At 39.7% G+C, this 16,911-nt stretch overlaps 1 long non-coding RNA gene across 1 annotated transcript in view; it reads left to right on the top strand.

The window, feature by feature from the left end:
* Positions 1-16,911, top strand: part of LOC121936082 — a 38,886-nt gene that overhangs the window by 11,598 nt on the left and 10,377 nt on the right. The window contains exon 2 of the long non-coding RNA XR_006104922.1: positions 16,447-16,596. This is a non-coding gene — a long non-coding RNA (uncharacterized LOC121936082). The remainder of the gene's footprint in view (positions 1-16,446; positions 16,597-16,911) is intronic.

The following is a 16,911-nucleotide window of genomic DNA, read 5'->3' as shown; positions in this document are numbered from 1 at the left end:
ATTTCAACATTTAAAGAAGTTGTGCAAATCAGAAGGTTTCCGCCAGGAATGTGAATGTTATTACTTGTCCAGTTTCAAAAATGCACTCATGTGTTAATGTTAAAAAAAATCTTTTGCTTGCACTATGATTTCACAAATGGTCCCTTTGGCTGAAAAGGATAAGATCATCTGTGATGTTGATAAAGCGATGCTCTTCGAGAGGCACAGGGTACCATCAATCAAGCGCCTTTTTCATTGGCTTCTTCTGTTGACGTTTCAATATTACAACAGCAAATCATAATCCTAGCAAAGTAAATAGGCTCTGGGGAGAAAGACTCGTAAATTGGGCCTGCCTTGATCAAATGAACTCTATCATGAAGGTCTCTTAAGTGCTGAATGCCATTCACTTTCCAGAAGAAAGGGGAGGGGGGTCAAATTCAAAAGAGGTGGGTGGGCTGAATTGAAAAGCAGCAAATGAAAAGCTGAGGGCCAAATAGATTAAGGAAGAGGTTGGATTTGGAGCAGTTATTAGCATCATTATATCCTGTGAGTTATTGCTTTGTGTTGTATTTGTTCAGCAACCTCTCCTCCGCTGATTATTTGTTCAGCTTTCTTTTTCTTTTAAAAATATATATTATTTTGTAGCCCACTTTCTGCTTGTCACCAGTCCCCAATATCGGAGCTGCTTCCTGAAAACCCAGAGCATTTGGAGTCTGAAGCAAACACCTACCCTTTCTTTTCCTCCACTAATACTTCTATTATTGTGCAAATGGTGAAATCTGGGTCTTCGTTATCAACAAATGTTCATTTGTTTGCTCACTGAAACTTGTACCCAGAATACGGTTGCCAAAAGAATGGACCACCTAATGACTGGGTTGGCCAGTTGACAACATTATTATAATGTTTTAATCACCAGAGAAGCCCCACTTTAATTAACTCTCTATGCTGTATGGATCAATGCTGGATGTAGGGTTGGGGAGAGAGGTCAGTAGGCAAGATATCTTCCATGGGCCATGAACCTCAAAGAACCAAAATATGAAAACTCAGCATGCTGTCACTCTCCCTCTGTTGTCCTTACATGTTCTGCTCAAAGTGAGAATGCAGGGACTGTGAGGTGATGGGGCCTTTGGTGGTGGTAGCACCTGAACAAATGTCTCGTCACTCCTCCAAACCTATTTCTCACCCCACCTGAGCACATGGTACAATGGTTAATCCAGTCTTAGGGCATGTCTACATGGGCACAACTGGTTTCCCCCTGCCCTCATGCTGCTTTGTCTTCATGACACAGGGCCAAAGGCTTGATTCAATTGCAAACCATCTTCATGTGGAATGGGCTGATCCACAGAGAATCTGGGACATCCCAGCATTAAAGCAAAATTTTAAAATCTATCTTTTGTTCCTGATCTTCCAAGAAAGTCCAGAGCACTCCAGAGTGACACTAGGCAGCTGTTTGCACAACGTTGCACACTGCAGTCCTTCCTCTGGGATCAGAATAAGGTGTCCAGCCATGGGATTGATGCTGGGTATCTAATTTTTGGCCTCAGAGAGAGCAACTTGCATCAGTGGGGGCACAGTGGAACATGTGTGTAGACAGTTGCCTAGTGTTGCTCTGAAGTGCCCAGGTAATGTGGAAATTTGGGGCAGGTTCAGGGGCAGAATATTCTGGAAGAAGCCTGGAGTATTCTGGCCAGTGTAGGCCTACACATAGACCTTTGCAACATGAGAGGTACAGCCCCACTGCTAGTGAAGTCAATAGTAAAACGAATTGATTCCAGTGGAGAGTATTTACAATTGAGAAAAAAACACCCCTGAAGCCTAGATGCTTTGTGCCATATGATTGTCCTAAAGATCTCGCTCCAGCTAGCCTTTCGGGCTATTTACAACATTCTTCCCAAATGCACAGGTGTCGAAAATGCAGCACACAGTATTGCGCTGAAAAAGTAACTTTGACAGGCCTAATTTACCGAGACTGATTTATGTGACAGCATAAACAAATCATTCTTGTCAAATTCTGTATTGAAAATGGAGTAAATTGATTGCAGAGTAAAGTGCACTAGTAATTTCAGGAAGAATTGTGATTTCATTTGTAAAACCCTGTTGCAACAAGGAAAGACCCCCCCCCTTTATTGTACTAGTCATGCTGCTTGAAGTAGATGTGGCTTTGGGGAGGGGGGGAAAGAGCTTATGTCGTAGTTGTCTTTTTTTGTCTAGCAACACTTTTCCTGCTCAATCCTATAACTGTATGTTCAGGGAAGAAACATGAGAATACTCTAGAGATTTTCTGTACAAATACACAGCGGAGATCAACAAGAAGCCCTCTGAGCAAACAGCACATTCTGTATGTGTTTCCTAAGTCCTCTCACAGCAGCAGAACAGGGTGGCAGATGAAAGAATAGCAAGTGAGTTTCAAATGGGAATCATTTGTGGATGTTAAGAATGAATTACAAAAGAAAAAAAAATAAAGGTATATGCTGGCAAACAAACAGTGCCACAGTCAGCGCATATGCCAAATGTGTTTGATACTAGACACATTTAGGATGTTTAAATACATACAATTAAAGTCAAGAGTTTTGATTCAGCTACTTCATGGGGTACTTTCTCATGAGCATTTCCAAACTGAGCATTTTTAAAGTGTATGTGTGTATGTGTGTGTATGCCTTCAGGTTGCCTGATGACATATAGTGACTCCATGAAATTCACAGGGTTTTCTTAGGCAAGGAATCCTAAGAAAGAACTGGCAAACCCATCTCCAAGAATTCCTTGCCTAAGAAAACACCATGAATTTGGATCAGTCAGGGTCAGTCCTGGTTAGTGATGCAGCACCTGCTATTCACTGGTGGTTTCCCATCCAAATACTGACCAATAACAGATATTGATGAATGGTTATTGAAGGCACTAGTCGCAATAGAGATGGATAAATTAACGAGGTGGCTACGTGAGGAAGGGAAATTTGATGAGTCAAGTGAAGAAATGTGGAAACCGCTAATGAACTAATGTAAAAACAGGTGGTCAATGTCTCCATAAAGTTTGGTCGAGGTACTGAAGAAGTGGCTAGGAGGTATTGTTTAAATACAATTTCTATATTGTAAAGCAAGGAAAGTGCGGGAATAGAGAAAAAGTAAAGAAACATATACATAGACTGTGATGTAAGAACAACAAAAATTAGTTATTAGTGTGAGCTGAGGGGAAATGCATAATACAAGAATAGAAGAATATTATTAATAAGAGCTGTATAGAAAAGAAAGAAGGATGTTGTTATTTTTTTCAACGGAACAGTACACTAGAGTTTGGGGGAATAGGGAAAACTTAAGAATAATGCAAAGAGGCTGATGAAAGCTTTGTTTTTAAAATATGTTGAGATATCGATTGGAGTGTGATGTAAGAGCTTTTTTTTCTTGTGTAAATAAGAATAAAATATTTTTAATTAAAAAATAAAAAATGTATTTTATCCCAATGCATGCCTTTTTAAACACAGAGGTTTATCGCACTGCCCCTAAAACGGGCCCAGTGCATCCTAAACGTGAATGCACGTGCACACGCACGGAAAGGGATAGGGCCAAAACCCCCATTTTATTGCATGCTGGAATGCAGCCTTTGCCGCCGGGCATTCCAGTTGCGTCCCTGTTCCGTTTCAGAGGGCGCCATTTCTGGGGATGCTTAGAAACAGTTCCCAGAAATGGTGCCCTCTGGAACGGAACGGGGATGCAACTGGAACGCCCGGAGACAAAGGAGGCATTCCAGCATGCAATAAAATGGGGTTCGGGGCCCCATTGTGTTTTGTGAGCGCGCGCACACATTTAGAACACACTGGGGCCGTTTTAGGGCCAGTGCGATAAACTTCTACATTCTGCCAGTTCTTTGAGAATTTTCTCTGAAAAATTCATCGCAATGTTTGGAGAAATGCAAAATCTGAAGGGGGCTTGGAAAACAAGACCCAAGATTCAGCTTTCATTTTTGCCGCTTCTTATTAAATGTGTTAATGCTTTCTTTGACTTAAAGTGACCCCTGTATACCTATGTCCACAGGTATATTTTCATATCTAAACAATATTGACCGTTCTGCTGTCTCAAAGATAAGAGATTCTTCCAGTCTGACAAATATTCACCTTTGTATTAATCTTTTGGATAATTCTAAGGTCAACATGAAATAAGGAAACAGAGCATTAAATTCCTACAATCAATAGCATGTACATAAATTGACATTCATTACTCTACAGCATTTTCCAGTTTCTCCTTGATTGATTAAAGCCAGGGGTTGGAAATAAGTGCTCTCCCTCTGGCCGGAGAAATTCCCAATTGTCCATGCTGCGAACCTTCCATTATGAGACATGAGACAGCGGTAGCTGCCCATGGTTCATTTCACGCCGCCACAAAATAGACTTGTCATTCCACAATCGAAAGTAAGAAACCTGATGGAAGAGCAATGTGTCAAAAACTCGTCAAAAGAGGCTGGCGCTCAATGACAATAGAGAACAAGGAAACCGTGCCTTGAGGTTTACACCAGCCAGCTTTCGCATGCAGGCAGCAATGCAGAAGAATTATCCCTACAATTTGTTATTTACTGTTCAAATGTGCTGTCAAGCAGCTACTCACACTTTTCATCCTAATTAATCCTGATCCCACATTAATTTATAGAAGATAAACATTTGCAATGCAGACAAAATGAGCTAATTTAGAAAAGTCAAAGGAGCAAAAAGCACTTTACAAAAAGAGCTGTTTGAATTAACAAGAAAAGAAAGGAAAAAGAAAGAAAAGTACTTTTCTGTCATTAAAAAAATCACACCAAGACTAAAAGTTAAAAATGTAAAAAGAATTGTATCAAGAAAAGCGTGGAATGCTGAAGTTAAATGCAGGCATCCAAGCTGTCATAAAAATGTAAGAGTACACATGATCATCTAAGGGTCTGAGGCCATAGTTTTGCTGACATGTGTGACTATCATGTCAGGTAAACCTATCATACAAATGGGTTCCCTGTGGTTCCCATGTAGATTTTGCTTCCAGAGACGACCCTCCAACCATTTTAATATAACAATGGACTTTTGGATAGTGATGTATAGTACTGATTCTGTGGGGAAACTAGGCATTTTCTTCCCCAAATGGCCAGCTTTTGCCATGAATGTTTACTTTAGCATAATGAGTTATCAGCTGGGCAGCTGTGCAAATTGTCAAAACTGAAATAGCCCCTTTGCCACAGATCTGTCATACTCTACCAAGTTAAGGCCAGTTAGACTGATCTAATCTCTCTCTGTAAACCATAATAAATCATGGCAATTGTAGTTGTAAACAGATATCCTTAAGTGGCAAAACTATCTATTGAAAATACATTTATTTCTAGCAAATTCCACCCATGCTTAATTGCTTGCCAACTGCCAAGTTTTCCTTCAGGCTGGCATTTTCTAGCAGACCACATTTTAGTGTGTCCATTGTAAAATAACTGTCCAAGAGCAAATGTCTCTAGGAGTTTCATTGGTATATGATGGAAAAGATGCAGGGCCTGATGTAATTTTGCAGATCAGTTTCAGCTAGTGGCAACTATCTTTTCAGAGCTCATACTGCTTCTTGGTAGACCATATGCACAGCCACTAAATGCACAAGTAAGCCAAAAATTGAATTGAAATGAAATGAAATATGAACCTCTTCAAGATAAACACTGTCAAGACTCAGGTCTAATATTCTAACCTCCCTCATATTATGCATATGATTCACAAGATTATGTAACATATGCATGAAAGGTGCACAGACCAAGTGTACAAGATACTTACTTCTTGTTACCTCCAGATCGTGTGTTATTAAACCAATCCAACTGTTATAATTCATTCTGTTTTATAATTGTCTGGCTCAATATAGTACTGCTGTCATGTTTTTAGAAACAACAACAAACCATGTATGCACAATCTTCCCCTCAATCTTCCCTTTCACACAGAAGAAAGAATAGATTCGCTTTCACACACTATAATGACACCAAGGAAATTGAAAGGGCAGAAAAGGTTTAAATAAGTTGTGTGACAGAAGAGTACTTAATGGCAACCTCTCTTTTAAAACTCTTATTTCCCAGCAATTTTACTCCATTAGTGATTTGCAAACTGGCTCTGCTCCCCACTTTTTAAATGATACAGTAATTACATGTTTGGAGCAAAGGTGTTTCTTACTTTTCATAGAATTTGCTAACTGAATTGAACTATTGTTTTTAAGAGCTTTTACATATTGATTTGCTACTGTCTCCACTTACTCTACAGCAAATTCCTGCCATTGTGGGGATCTATCCTCAATCACTTGGGGCCTTCTTGAAAACTTCTTTGTTCTCCGCCAGACGTTAAAAATCTTCTTTTCAAATGACAGTGGATCCTTTGTCAGCTTCCTCTGGCTCCTCATAGCATGAAAAGCAAGAATTTTGCTCATTGGCAATATGATCTTCAGGTTTTATTGTTTAGGCATTTGTCTATCTGAGTCTCAGATGTCAATACAGAAAAATTGTTTCTAAGATTTCTCTCCACCACAATTTTCCAATTTCCATAGGAAAGACATTTCAATGGAAACCTTCCCAAAATGAAACTGAAGTGATACATGCTATCCTAATGTGAAGACGGTACCAAAACAAAAAGCAGTGTCGGAATTGGCAGTCCATGTCACACCTAATTATCTACTATATTGTATTTGTATATTCACAGATAAACTTTTCAGATGTTTTGAGTAAAAGTCATCTAGAGTCATATCTTGACTAATCCAAGCACATTTTCATTGTCTTCACCAACTTGCATTAATGACCTTGTCCAATACTTTCTTGCATTAACATGGCAATCTGGGACTGACAAAAGATATGAAGACTGAGGATGGACTGGAGGAGTGAATTTCCCTCTGTTACTAACCTGCTTTCACAGTTTTCTAAGCTAAGGAGGGAGATGCACACCTGCACACTTTGATTTTCTATTTCCTTCCTTTCCCTTTTTGCTTCTGCACTATATAACCTCTGGCAGTGCATCTTCCATGTGCCGCTCCCTAGAGAGGATCCACCCCAATCCAAGGGCCCAATTTAACCAAAAAATGGGGTTTTGACCACTGGCTAGGAATAGTCTGGGTAGAATTAGAGGTTTGGGGCTCAGTTCAGCCATTGGCTGTGAGAGGATGCTATACCCCATCTGCAAAAGGGCCGGAATGCTTATCTGCGACGTACCATTTGCCGCATCATTTATCACCAATAAAGCTTATCTTATAGCAGTAACATGCATCAGTGTTCAGCACCAAAAGAACTCTTGCAGAGACCTGGAACTACATCTAGATATGACACAGAAGATTATGTTGGGTCATTCTGCACTGCATTTTTTTAAAAAGATTACAGCCTTTGGTATAGCAAAGGATGTATGCCATAAATCATCAGCTACAAATCTGATTCTTGGTAGAGTGACCGGGTCAAGAGCATCTCAGGACCTGAGATTTTTAGTCCAAAACCTGAAACCTAGGGATGGATCTTGGTGATATCACAAAAACATTTCTTTCCTAGCTCTGCTTTTAATACTTTTGCAAACATTAGCATTCAAAAACCAAAGGCAGTTGTTTCCCAAGCAAACACAAAGTTTTAAAAACCCTGCTTTTAATGAGTTGTTCTCACTAACCGGTGCCCCTCACTGGTCATGCTTTGTTTTGTTTTTTGCTTTTAAAACTTCCTTTTACAATGTAGTTGTGGAATCCCCCACCATTCCCATAATAATAATAGTAATAATAGTAATAAAAATAATAATAACTGTCACAAAATATTGGGGAGGGAGAGGAAATGATGACAATGATGATGATAAACTTACAGCTTTAAACACTGAGGAGGCAACAAATGGCAATGTGACTTAGCTTGAGCGATGGACTATATACTGCTGGTGTTCTGAAGCATGGATATCTTTGGGTGTCTTGACATGATAATGTGCACTACTCTGCTTATGCTTCCCATTGATTTTCTCCCTCTCTCCATGCCTTCTGGCAGCTAAAGGGCAGGTTATTAAGCTTCTTTGCCACCTGGTTAGACTCTGCTGATTGCTATTTGAAAGATAGCTGATGTTCTTTCAAAGTGATTTGACTATGCTATCTGGCTAATGTATCTGACTGCTACATCCACAGAAACAAGCTTTTTGCTTTCCCAAAGGCCACTAATATGGGAGCAAATATTTTTGCATACTGGTGTGTTGTACAGGAAATAGTCTATTGAAGTTATCATACCAGGCCATCATATTGTGCATGCCATGTACAGTATTGGAAATGGAGCTGTTAAAGAGGACATCTCTATATGACCAGATGTTTTTTGATATTTTAAGACATTAAATGGTGATGGAGGGTAAATGATTTGAAAGATTTATTTGACATTTTTGCCGATAGGAAAAAAATGAATAGCAAAAGGTGGGGAGAAAACAGAATATTCCTTGATAATAATGAAACTATTTCATAATCAGTAACAGCCAAAGGTCTTGCCCACCATTTCAACCACACAAAAACACACACACATAAAACAAACAAACAAACAAACAAACTAAGTAGCCCCTTTCCCTGTGGAGACAACAAGAAATGTTCTACTTTAATGCAGGTGCTCTCTGGATTGACTTAAGAGGACAACCACTTAATACACAGGCATTTGACAGCCTTCAATTCCCATGTTAGTCAGTCTCCAAGGCTAGAAAACAAACAGCTTTAAGGAGAGTTAAAATAATAAATAGGATGAAGGGTAACAATCATAGCAGTAATGACAGTGGAGAAGGACAGGGAGGTCATAACCCTCAAACTAAAGTGGAGATGATAAGGTGGAAATCTTCCACATGGATGGCTACTCCTCTGCTGTTCAGACTCTGTTTGCAGACATTTGTTTATCTCACTACCTACCAACCCTCATTATTTTAACGGTTAAAGTTCAACGTGAGAAAGGAAAGATCTTTGGGTAAAGAACAGCCACAGAAGGCTTACTGAACTGAGGCCGAAAAATTCAGACTTATGCAAAATAAAATGGCAAAAGCTGGAGCACTTTGCATTAGAGATCTTTGCTGGTAGATGAATGGGAAGCTTATAGAAGCTTTATGTTACAGAACCAGAGAGACCAAGTCAACATCAGGTGTGTCTCGAAACCAGCCCACCCAATCCCAAACACTGTGTGTTCCTCCTAGAAGACAACAGCAAATAAGAAGATGGCTGGCAGGATGAGAATAACACCCATCCAGACATGGAATCATACAAGAGAGCCAAGATATATGATGGTGAACGCAAATAATGTAATAGTAAAAAGGCATCTGCAAAACACACAAACAATATTCTGGTGAATAATGTGCACGCACACACGCACACATGCACACACACAAAATCTTATGGACCTCTGTTATGTGGACATATTCTGGGAGCACAGCTGGAAAATTGTTTTGTAAAAAGACCAAGAAATTGTCATTACATACCGAAAGGAACTGGGTTATATTTACGTGATTCTATGCAGCTCCCAGTAATGTAAGTAGGAGGACAGCAGATCCCTTGGATAAGGGAGGTCAAAAAGGCGATTCCACTCCAGGCAAAAAACCTTCTGAATTTGGTAGTTTGTGAACTTCCTCTGAGGCCTTTTCAGATCAGGAAAACTATCTCAGTAGAGAAAAATAGTTATTTGAAGTTTATATTTAGCAATTTCTCCTTATTTTAGGGAGCTCTTTACATACTACATTGAATGAGTGCTGAATGATATATACCTTTGGTTTAGTGCACAAGTGATTTAATTTTGAACTGGCTCTGCAAAACTCTAGAGACAAAAGCCTGGGAGAAGCAGCTCGGTGGCTTCTATGTCTCTTGGACTCTGGGAACTGCAGGGATTCTGTCTGTAATTAATGCTGCCTGGTTTTGCTGCTTTATCCTTACTAATCTCTACATGTACACATAAAAGGTACTCACAAAGGCCCCAAAAGTCTTGTGTGCGCTCTGTTGGCCCTCTTTTGGCTACCCAGGACCTTTCGCTGCCAGGAGACGGGTGGGTGCTGAAAGGGACAAAAGCCATTAATTGGTTCTACATGTGTGCTTACCTAAACTGTCTAGTGCATGAGTTGCCTTTCTGAATTATGCCTAAAACAAGCACTAAGTGTACGGAAGGGAAGAAGTGATGTGCTGTTTTTCTTTTTCACTCTGTGTTGATGGTCAGCAAAAACGAGACATGCAGCAAACATGCTTTTGATGGCTTGATTTCAGCTGAACACAACTATCTTGTTAGCATGTTTTGCTCTCTGCAACAAGAATTTCACTGGAGAAGCAATAATGACAATAACAGTCATTTTTTTCAAAGTGGATATTAGATTGCAGGATGACTGAAATGCTTTGTAAAGTCTCAACACAGTGAACACTGAAGTCAATGTGACTTCACTCCACTGACCTCAAGGATGCAATCTCTCAGGTGAGTCATGTAACCCTCCAGATGATGTTAGACTGCAACTTCCATCAGCCATACTCAGCATAGCCAATGATGAGGAATGCTGGCCAATGCAATCCTACACTATCGGAAGGGTTACATGATTCCCACCCACAATTTAGTTCCCTAAAAATACATACTCAAACAATCTAAAATGCATGCACTGCTAATTGAATTCATAGTTCAATAGGCACTTTCAAATGTCAGCTACTATTCACAAACTGACACGTAAGATGTACAACAAGAACTAGACTAGAGGAAACACTTTACAGAGAATATGGCACAGACCCATATGTGTGAGGCACAGAGACCACAAAGAAGAAGTGTAAGATCTCCAGCTTTGCATGTCTTATATGATGACTAGAAATTATGTATCTTGTGATTTCTGTTCTGAAGCCTGAATTGTGCTTCTCTAGAGTTAGAAGTTTCCCTTTTGATTTGGGAAATCCCCTGAATTTTCTGGGATTTTAGAGACTTCTGTCACTGCAAAGTAGATGTTGAGTAGTCTGCAGCTGACTGATCGCTGAGTGCTGACACACTGGCAGCTGCAGGCTAACTCATGTTCCTCTCTCTGCCAAGTTACCTCTGTCCCACTTCTGTTCACAAACTGCCTACTAGTACTGCAGGCCTGCAAACACAACTCCTCACATTCTAATGCAACTACTGCATACATGTCAGATTAATGTGCATAATTTTTTCAAATTTCCGTAATGCATTCCCGTTACATAATCTAGATTTTCTGCTCAGTGAGCCTGAGGTTCTTCACTGGGGATATGTATAATTTATGGCATGGAATCTTCAAAATGTCTGATTTGTTGTTCTTACAAATGAAATGGTGAATAGGGGCTGATCTTAAACTACATCACCCATCTGATGAGATGGTAGGGTGGCATTATATACCAGGTCACATAGACAGAGCCATGTGGGGTGATCCTACAACTAAAAAATCTTACACATATCTTTTGGCTTGTTCGCTCTCTCACACAGCCAACAAAGTTGTCTTCATCAAAATCTATTTGTGTGATACCTGAAACATGCTGCATTGGAGAGAGATCACAACGAAACAGTCTGAGGGATCCTGGAACCGTTTCAAAGGTGGAGTGAGGAACTTAACATCAGCAGGAGGGTTGTTATTCATTTTGCCTGCTTGCTGTACATTATTTACCAAACAATCACATTAAAATAACAGCCACCACAATGAACTGAAACAGGAAGCCACCCGACTATCATGAAAACAATACACGAAATATTGCAATCTTGAGCAATAGATTTCTCAATACAATATATTGAGCAAAGAGAAAAAAATATGTAAGGCCCTCTTAAGTGAATGCAAAGGTGTCTACAATGCCTCCTCTCACATCCATCCATCCCTCCACTACACTATTTAAAAAGAAAAATGTATGGCGATATATATAGGGTCGCACACATACTATATGTTCTTGGACTAGGACTCTGGGAGATCAGGGGTCAAAATCCCTGCTCAGCCATGGATGTCCACTGGGTGACCATACTCTCTCAGCTTCAGAAGAAGTCAGTGGCAAACCCATACTGCCAAGAAAACCCATAAAGCCATAGGTAGAGGAGGAGGACATAATAGCTGGTGTTCAACCAACAGAGAGCATACAAATGAAGAAGGGGCATAATTAACAGATCCTGAAATTATATCTGATGTTTCTCCAAATGTGGATTATACAAAGATATAAATTCTCTTCCTGAAATTTAGCAACCCAAACAAGCAAAACCAAATCCATCAGTTGATTCCTGAACAAACGCTTCATTTTATTCCCCCTTCCCCACAATGCAACATGCCTTCTGGCATTATTCCAAGGAATTAAAACCCCCTTCAGGAAATTGCTCAGCTTTCCTGTCACTTGCCAAAGGGATGCGAAAGGTTATGTTTATTTAGGATGAAGATGGACTTGTCAAGTCACTGCATGGTATGATCCGTATGGAAATGTTGATGCATTAAGTCTCAAATGTTCCTGTATTATCAACAGCTTCCCTTCCAGCCCTCCCCTGGAGGACCCAAATTGACAATAAAATGATTGACATCCACAAATGTGCCTCCAAGCAGATTGGGGATAATTAGCAGAGCATGTAACACCCGACACAGGAGCCAAGTGTGGTAAAGCCACCAAATAATGAATCTCCAATGCATGTCAAGAGTGGCTCTTTTTCTTAAAGGGCCCATGTGGTTTGATTTGGCCGGCCACATTAAAGTTGATTATCCTTCTTGTGTTCCCAGCCATGGGCTTATTCCTAAACCCCACATGGATTAAGGAACTGAAAAATACAAGCCAAATACACTAGAAGTGTATTTTGAAATTAGATTCACTGAGGCTTTTCCTCCCTATTCATTTTGTGTAGACACTTCTGATACATCCTTTTGTATTAATATCCCCACTACATTTCTCCAAACCTGGTACTAAAGGGAATATGGTACAGCAGTTGAGCATTGACTCCATCACTGACCTAAAAACTCATGGAAATTTTACCAAGGACAGTTACTCAAAAAGCCTCCCAAATAATTATGCAAATTGCCCTCCATCCTTCAGAATGAAAGAGCTGAATCTCTCCACATGGGAAGAATGTGCATGGGTATGAACCAACCCAAAGTGTTATAACTGATTACATTTACCTACATGTTAACTCGCCATTCAAGACTAACCAACTGACTAACTAGCCAACAGGATGGCAACCATTATACTTAGTCCTCTGAAATCCAAAATTTCTGGTCACATGTGTGATTTCATTCTCAAAGATTGATCCTTGGAAATGTGGGTAAGGGGCATGTAATTTGTCTCAACATTTATAGTGTCTTTGGGAACTGGGTGGTTTTCAGTTTGATGTTTCTAGAAACAACTTACTTTGTAGAGAAGAAGCCAAACAATTAGTTTTTAATCAAGGAATTCCTGAACTGAAGGAGTGCACTGAGAATAGTCCAAATAGATTGGCCTTTAGTCTTAATTAATATGACATTGTCTCTCAAAAGCTCTCAAGTTGGGCATTTAAGAGGAACCAAGAGCTCTGAAACACTCTCTAAATGGTTTCTGAGTGGATTTCAAAGGGTCATCTTTCCTTTTACCCAAAGCTAGTGAATTTACTTTCTTTGTCAGTTCTCTGTGGCCATCACATCATAAGCACTGTGGAAGTTCAGCACACATCTTGGTCATAACTGAAGTAAAGAGCAGCTAAGGATCTGAAATACCATCAAGGCAGTCCTTAGTTAAGGACTCTTGAATCTCTAATGAAAAACTGAAAAGTTAAAATGCTACAAAGGGGACCTCTTAGAAAGCTCAGGTTGGGAATATGCACCTTTGTTCAATTGTTTTATTAAGGAATGCAAAGATTTTGTTTATAGTATATGCAACAGCACTATGTGACTGAATTCACAGCTGACTGTGGCTACAATATTCTAAACGTGAAAAGTATTTCTATTTAAAATCACAGTTGCACTGCATATCAGAAAGGAGGAGAGCCTTTTAGTCACTCTTCTACCATAGATAGATAAATAAAAAAATCACTACCCTGAGTTCTAAATTGAAAGTAATTTAATAGTCATTTTAAAATGCATGAACATTATTTATAATGGGTTTCTGAAAAGTAGTTTGGTTGAACAAATGACAATAAAGCAGCGCCTGAAACAAATTTGCCTACAGTACCTATTATCAGTAAGCAGCTTATATTTTATGGAAGGATTATTTTACAACCAGGACAAGGCTTGCAGGAGAGGGATAGAAACACCAAATAGCTTGAAATACGCTGACGTACAAGTGCAACCAAACGAACCAACGTGCCATGAAAATACAAATTTAATTTACTATGAAGATTTCAGCAGTGAAATTTTTGTCTTTGACTCATGCTCAGCACAGATGACACATTTCCCACCCCAACCCTCTAAAGAGCAAAGAATGGGCTGGCTTGCATCGATTCTTGCTCAGTGGAAAGAAGCAACTCTGACATCATGTTTATCCCAGTAACCTCATGTACAAAAACAATTCCCACCCGCAATAATTCTTCCAGAATGGAAACCAGTTGGTCAGGGGTGTCAACCTATAAACAATTTTTATATGCAGCACTGGATAATCATACATGCTTCCACACTGGTTTATAAAAATACAGTTTCTACGTTGGTCTTCCAACATTTGTAAAGCTTAATCTTTCTAGGAGCTACTTTACAGTTTTACTTGGCATCTGTGTTTGCTGCAGTCACATTTGTGTTAGATTGATTTGGGCTGAGCTAAAAACAAAAGGAAATGGAAATCCAGGTCTCCTGACATTTAGGGATGCAGAAAAGACATGTGCTGGGGAATAGCAATGAGTTGTGGCTTTCAATATATCTATCACATATTTTAAGGGTCTCCCCTTTTACAGTTTGTTTTATTGCATGAACACCTGTCTAAATTGGATTATCTAAAGTATATATTATTATTTCTGGGTGAAACGGCCTTAAGATCTAAGGTACGCAGCACAAAGCTTCAACTTTCCTCAGATTGTTGTCTGTGAGAGAATACATTCTTCACCATGCTGTCTTCCATGCTACAAGGAAAAATTTCACCTGTGTGTGGAGTGGCAGTGGTAGAGATTCAATCTAATATGGAGATGGATGTACACCAACAATGTACCATCACTGGGTTGGGATTATACTGCTAATGCACAGTATGTCAACAAAAATGGGCAGTGCATTGTGCATGTGTGCTCTCTAACTTGTATGCCCGGCTGCAGCCTGAAACCAGAATAGCAAAGGAGGAGGAGGAGGATCGAGGTGGAGAACAACAAAGTTAAACACGTAAAACAGCCAAAAGAGCATATAAAATGGATGTATATCAAAAACATGCAATAGAAACTTTAAAATTCATAATTTAAGAACCACCCAGATAAGCTTGCTGGAAGAGATTGATCTTTAGTGCTGTTTTAAACTTGGGCAGCATATCCAGTTGTTGAATCTCTTCTGGCAGGTCTGGTGTGGGGGCTGCTGAAAAAAATGTCCTATGGCTAACAGTTGCCAGCCTAGCAACTGTTAGGTAAGTGTCCTCCAGAGGACCTGAGTGTATGGGGCAGATTATATGGGACAAAGTGATCCTGTAGGTCACCTGGACCCAAACCATATAGAGCTTTAAAAGTAAAAAGCAAGACTTTGCACTTTATCTGGAAAGCAATGGGCTTATGGCATAGCCAAATACATTCATTTTTTCTTAAACAAAAAACCCACCGCTATTGAGCTAAATATTATGGTCGATGATAAAAATTAGTTGCCAAAAATAAACAGAGTAAAGAAAAGTTCCAATGCAGGCTCACATATTCATTGTCACTGTTTTGAGGCTACAACATTGTACATATGAATGAGCTATCACAAGGATAACACAAGAGAGAGAGAGGTTTCAATGACACCTGATATTTCCTTTTAGAATAGAAAATACTGGAGTCTATTTACAACATCAGCTACCAGTCATCACAGAATGAGAACATAAAAAGAGCAACCCAGATGCTCTGCTCTGGGCCCCACAACAAACTCCAACTCCCAGAATTCCATAGCCTTGAGCCAAGGCAGTTAAAGCGGTGCCAAACCAGGTTATTACGCCAGTGTGAATGCAGCCCTAGTGCAGTTCAGCCTGGGTCCTCTGAGAAGATTGGAATTGGTCGATGAAGGGTGAGGCTGAGTGGTTTTTGTGCTTTTTACTAAGACACACCCTAAAGCTGAGGGGAGGGAATTCTGTTTTAAGAACAGGGTCAGTTTGATTTGGTTGCTTGCAGTGAATTTTGCAAAACAGTCAGGAAAGGCAACATCTGGTTTGGTTTATATCAGTTGTTTACATAGAAGGCATCGGAGGCCACCACCTGAAAAAATATTACATCTTTATTGAAAGTGACCTTGTCTCTGGATACTATAGCAGATATCAGAATTTGAAACTGTGCTTCAAAATAAATAAAAACCAGGAATCTCTTGAATGACAGCTCTACTTTGATTAGTGTTTCTGGAGACCTTACACATAGTTACTTTGAAAGAAACAGGGTTCTTTTCTCTCTACCTTTTCTAGCTCAACTTCCATCTTTTATTTGCAGTTGCTCTCTGACGGAATAACCATCAGGAAGACCAACTCTGCATTGCATTATTAGGAACCTAACAAGGAGAAAAATGTAGCCTATTGTGCTGATTTTCAAGTTCACTGATATCTGTGTGAAAAGAGAAAGATGGGCCCTTCTTTTTAAAGGGTAAGGAGAAAGAAGGTGGCTTTCTTTTAGGTTTACACTTAGCACACTTCCAAGTAAGCTCCAGTTAGGTGAGTACAATTTACCACTAGTAAGTAAACATGCATACTGTTGAAGTTGTGTTGGCCATTTAACAAATGCAAACAGGTATCCATCAGTAATACCTTTATTGGCCAATTGAGTGTGCAAGTATATTGTGCATTTTGGTTGGCCAACAAAGGTATCACTGATGGATTTTTCTAAGCACAGGGTTGAGTTGTAGATGAGATTTTACACAGCCCTAAATACTAAGGCAGGGGTAGGCAACCTTTTTGAGCC

This window comes from Sceloporus undulatus, chromosome 7, assembly GCF_019175285.1.
Source record: "Sceloporus undulatus isolate JIND9_A2432 ecotype Alabama chromosome 7, SceUnd_v1.1, whole genome shotgun sequence".
Classification (NCBI taxonomy): domain Eukaryota; kingdom Metazoa; phylum Chordata; class Lepidosauria; order Squamata; family Phrynosomatidae; genus Sceloporus; species Sceloporus undulatus.
The sequence above is the reverse complement of the archived record's forward strand: the minus strand, read 5'-3'. Positions and strand labels throughout refer to the sequence as shown.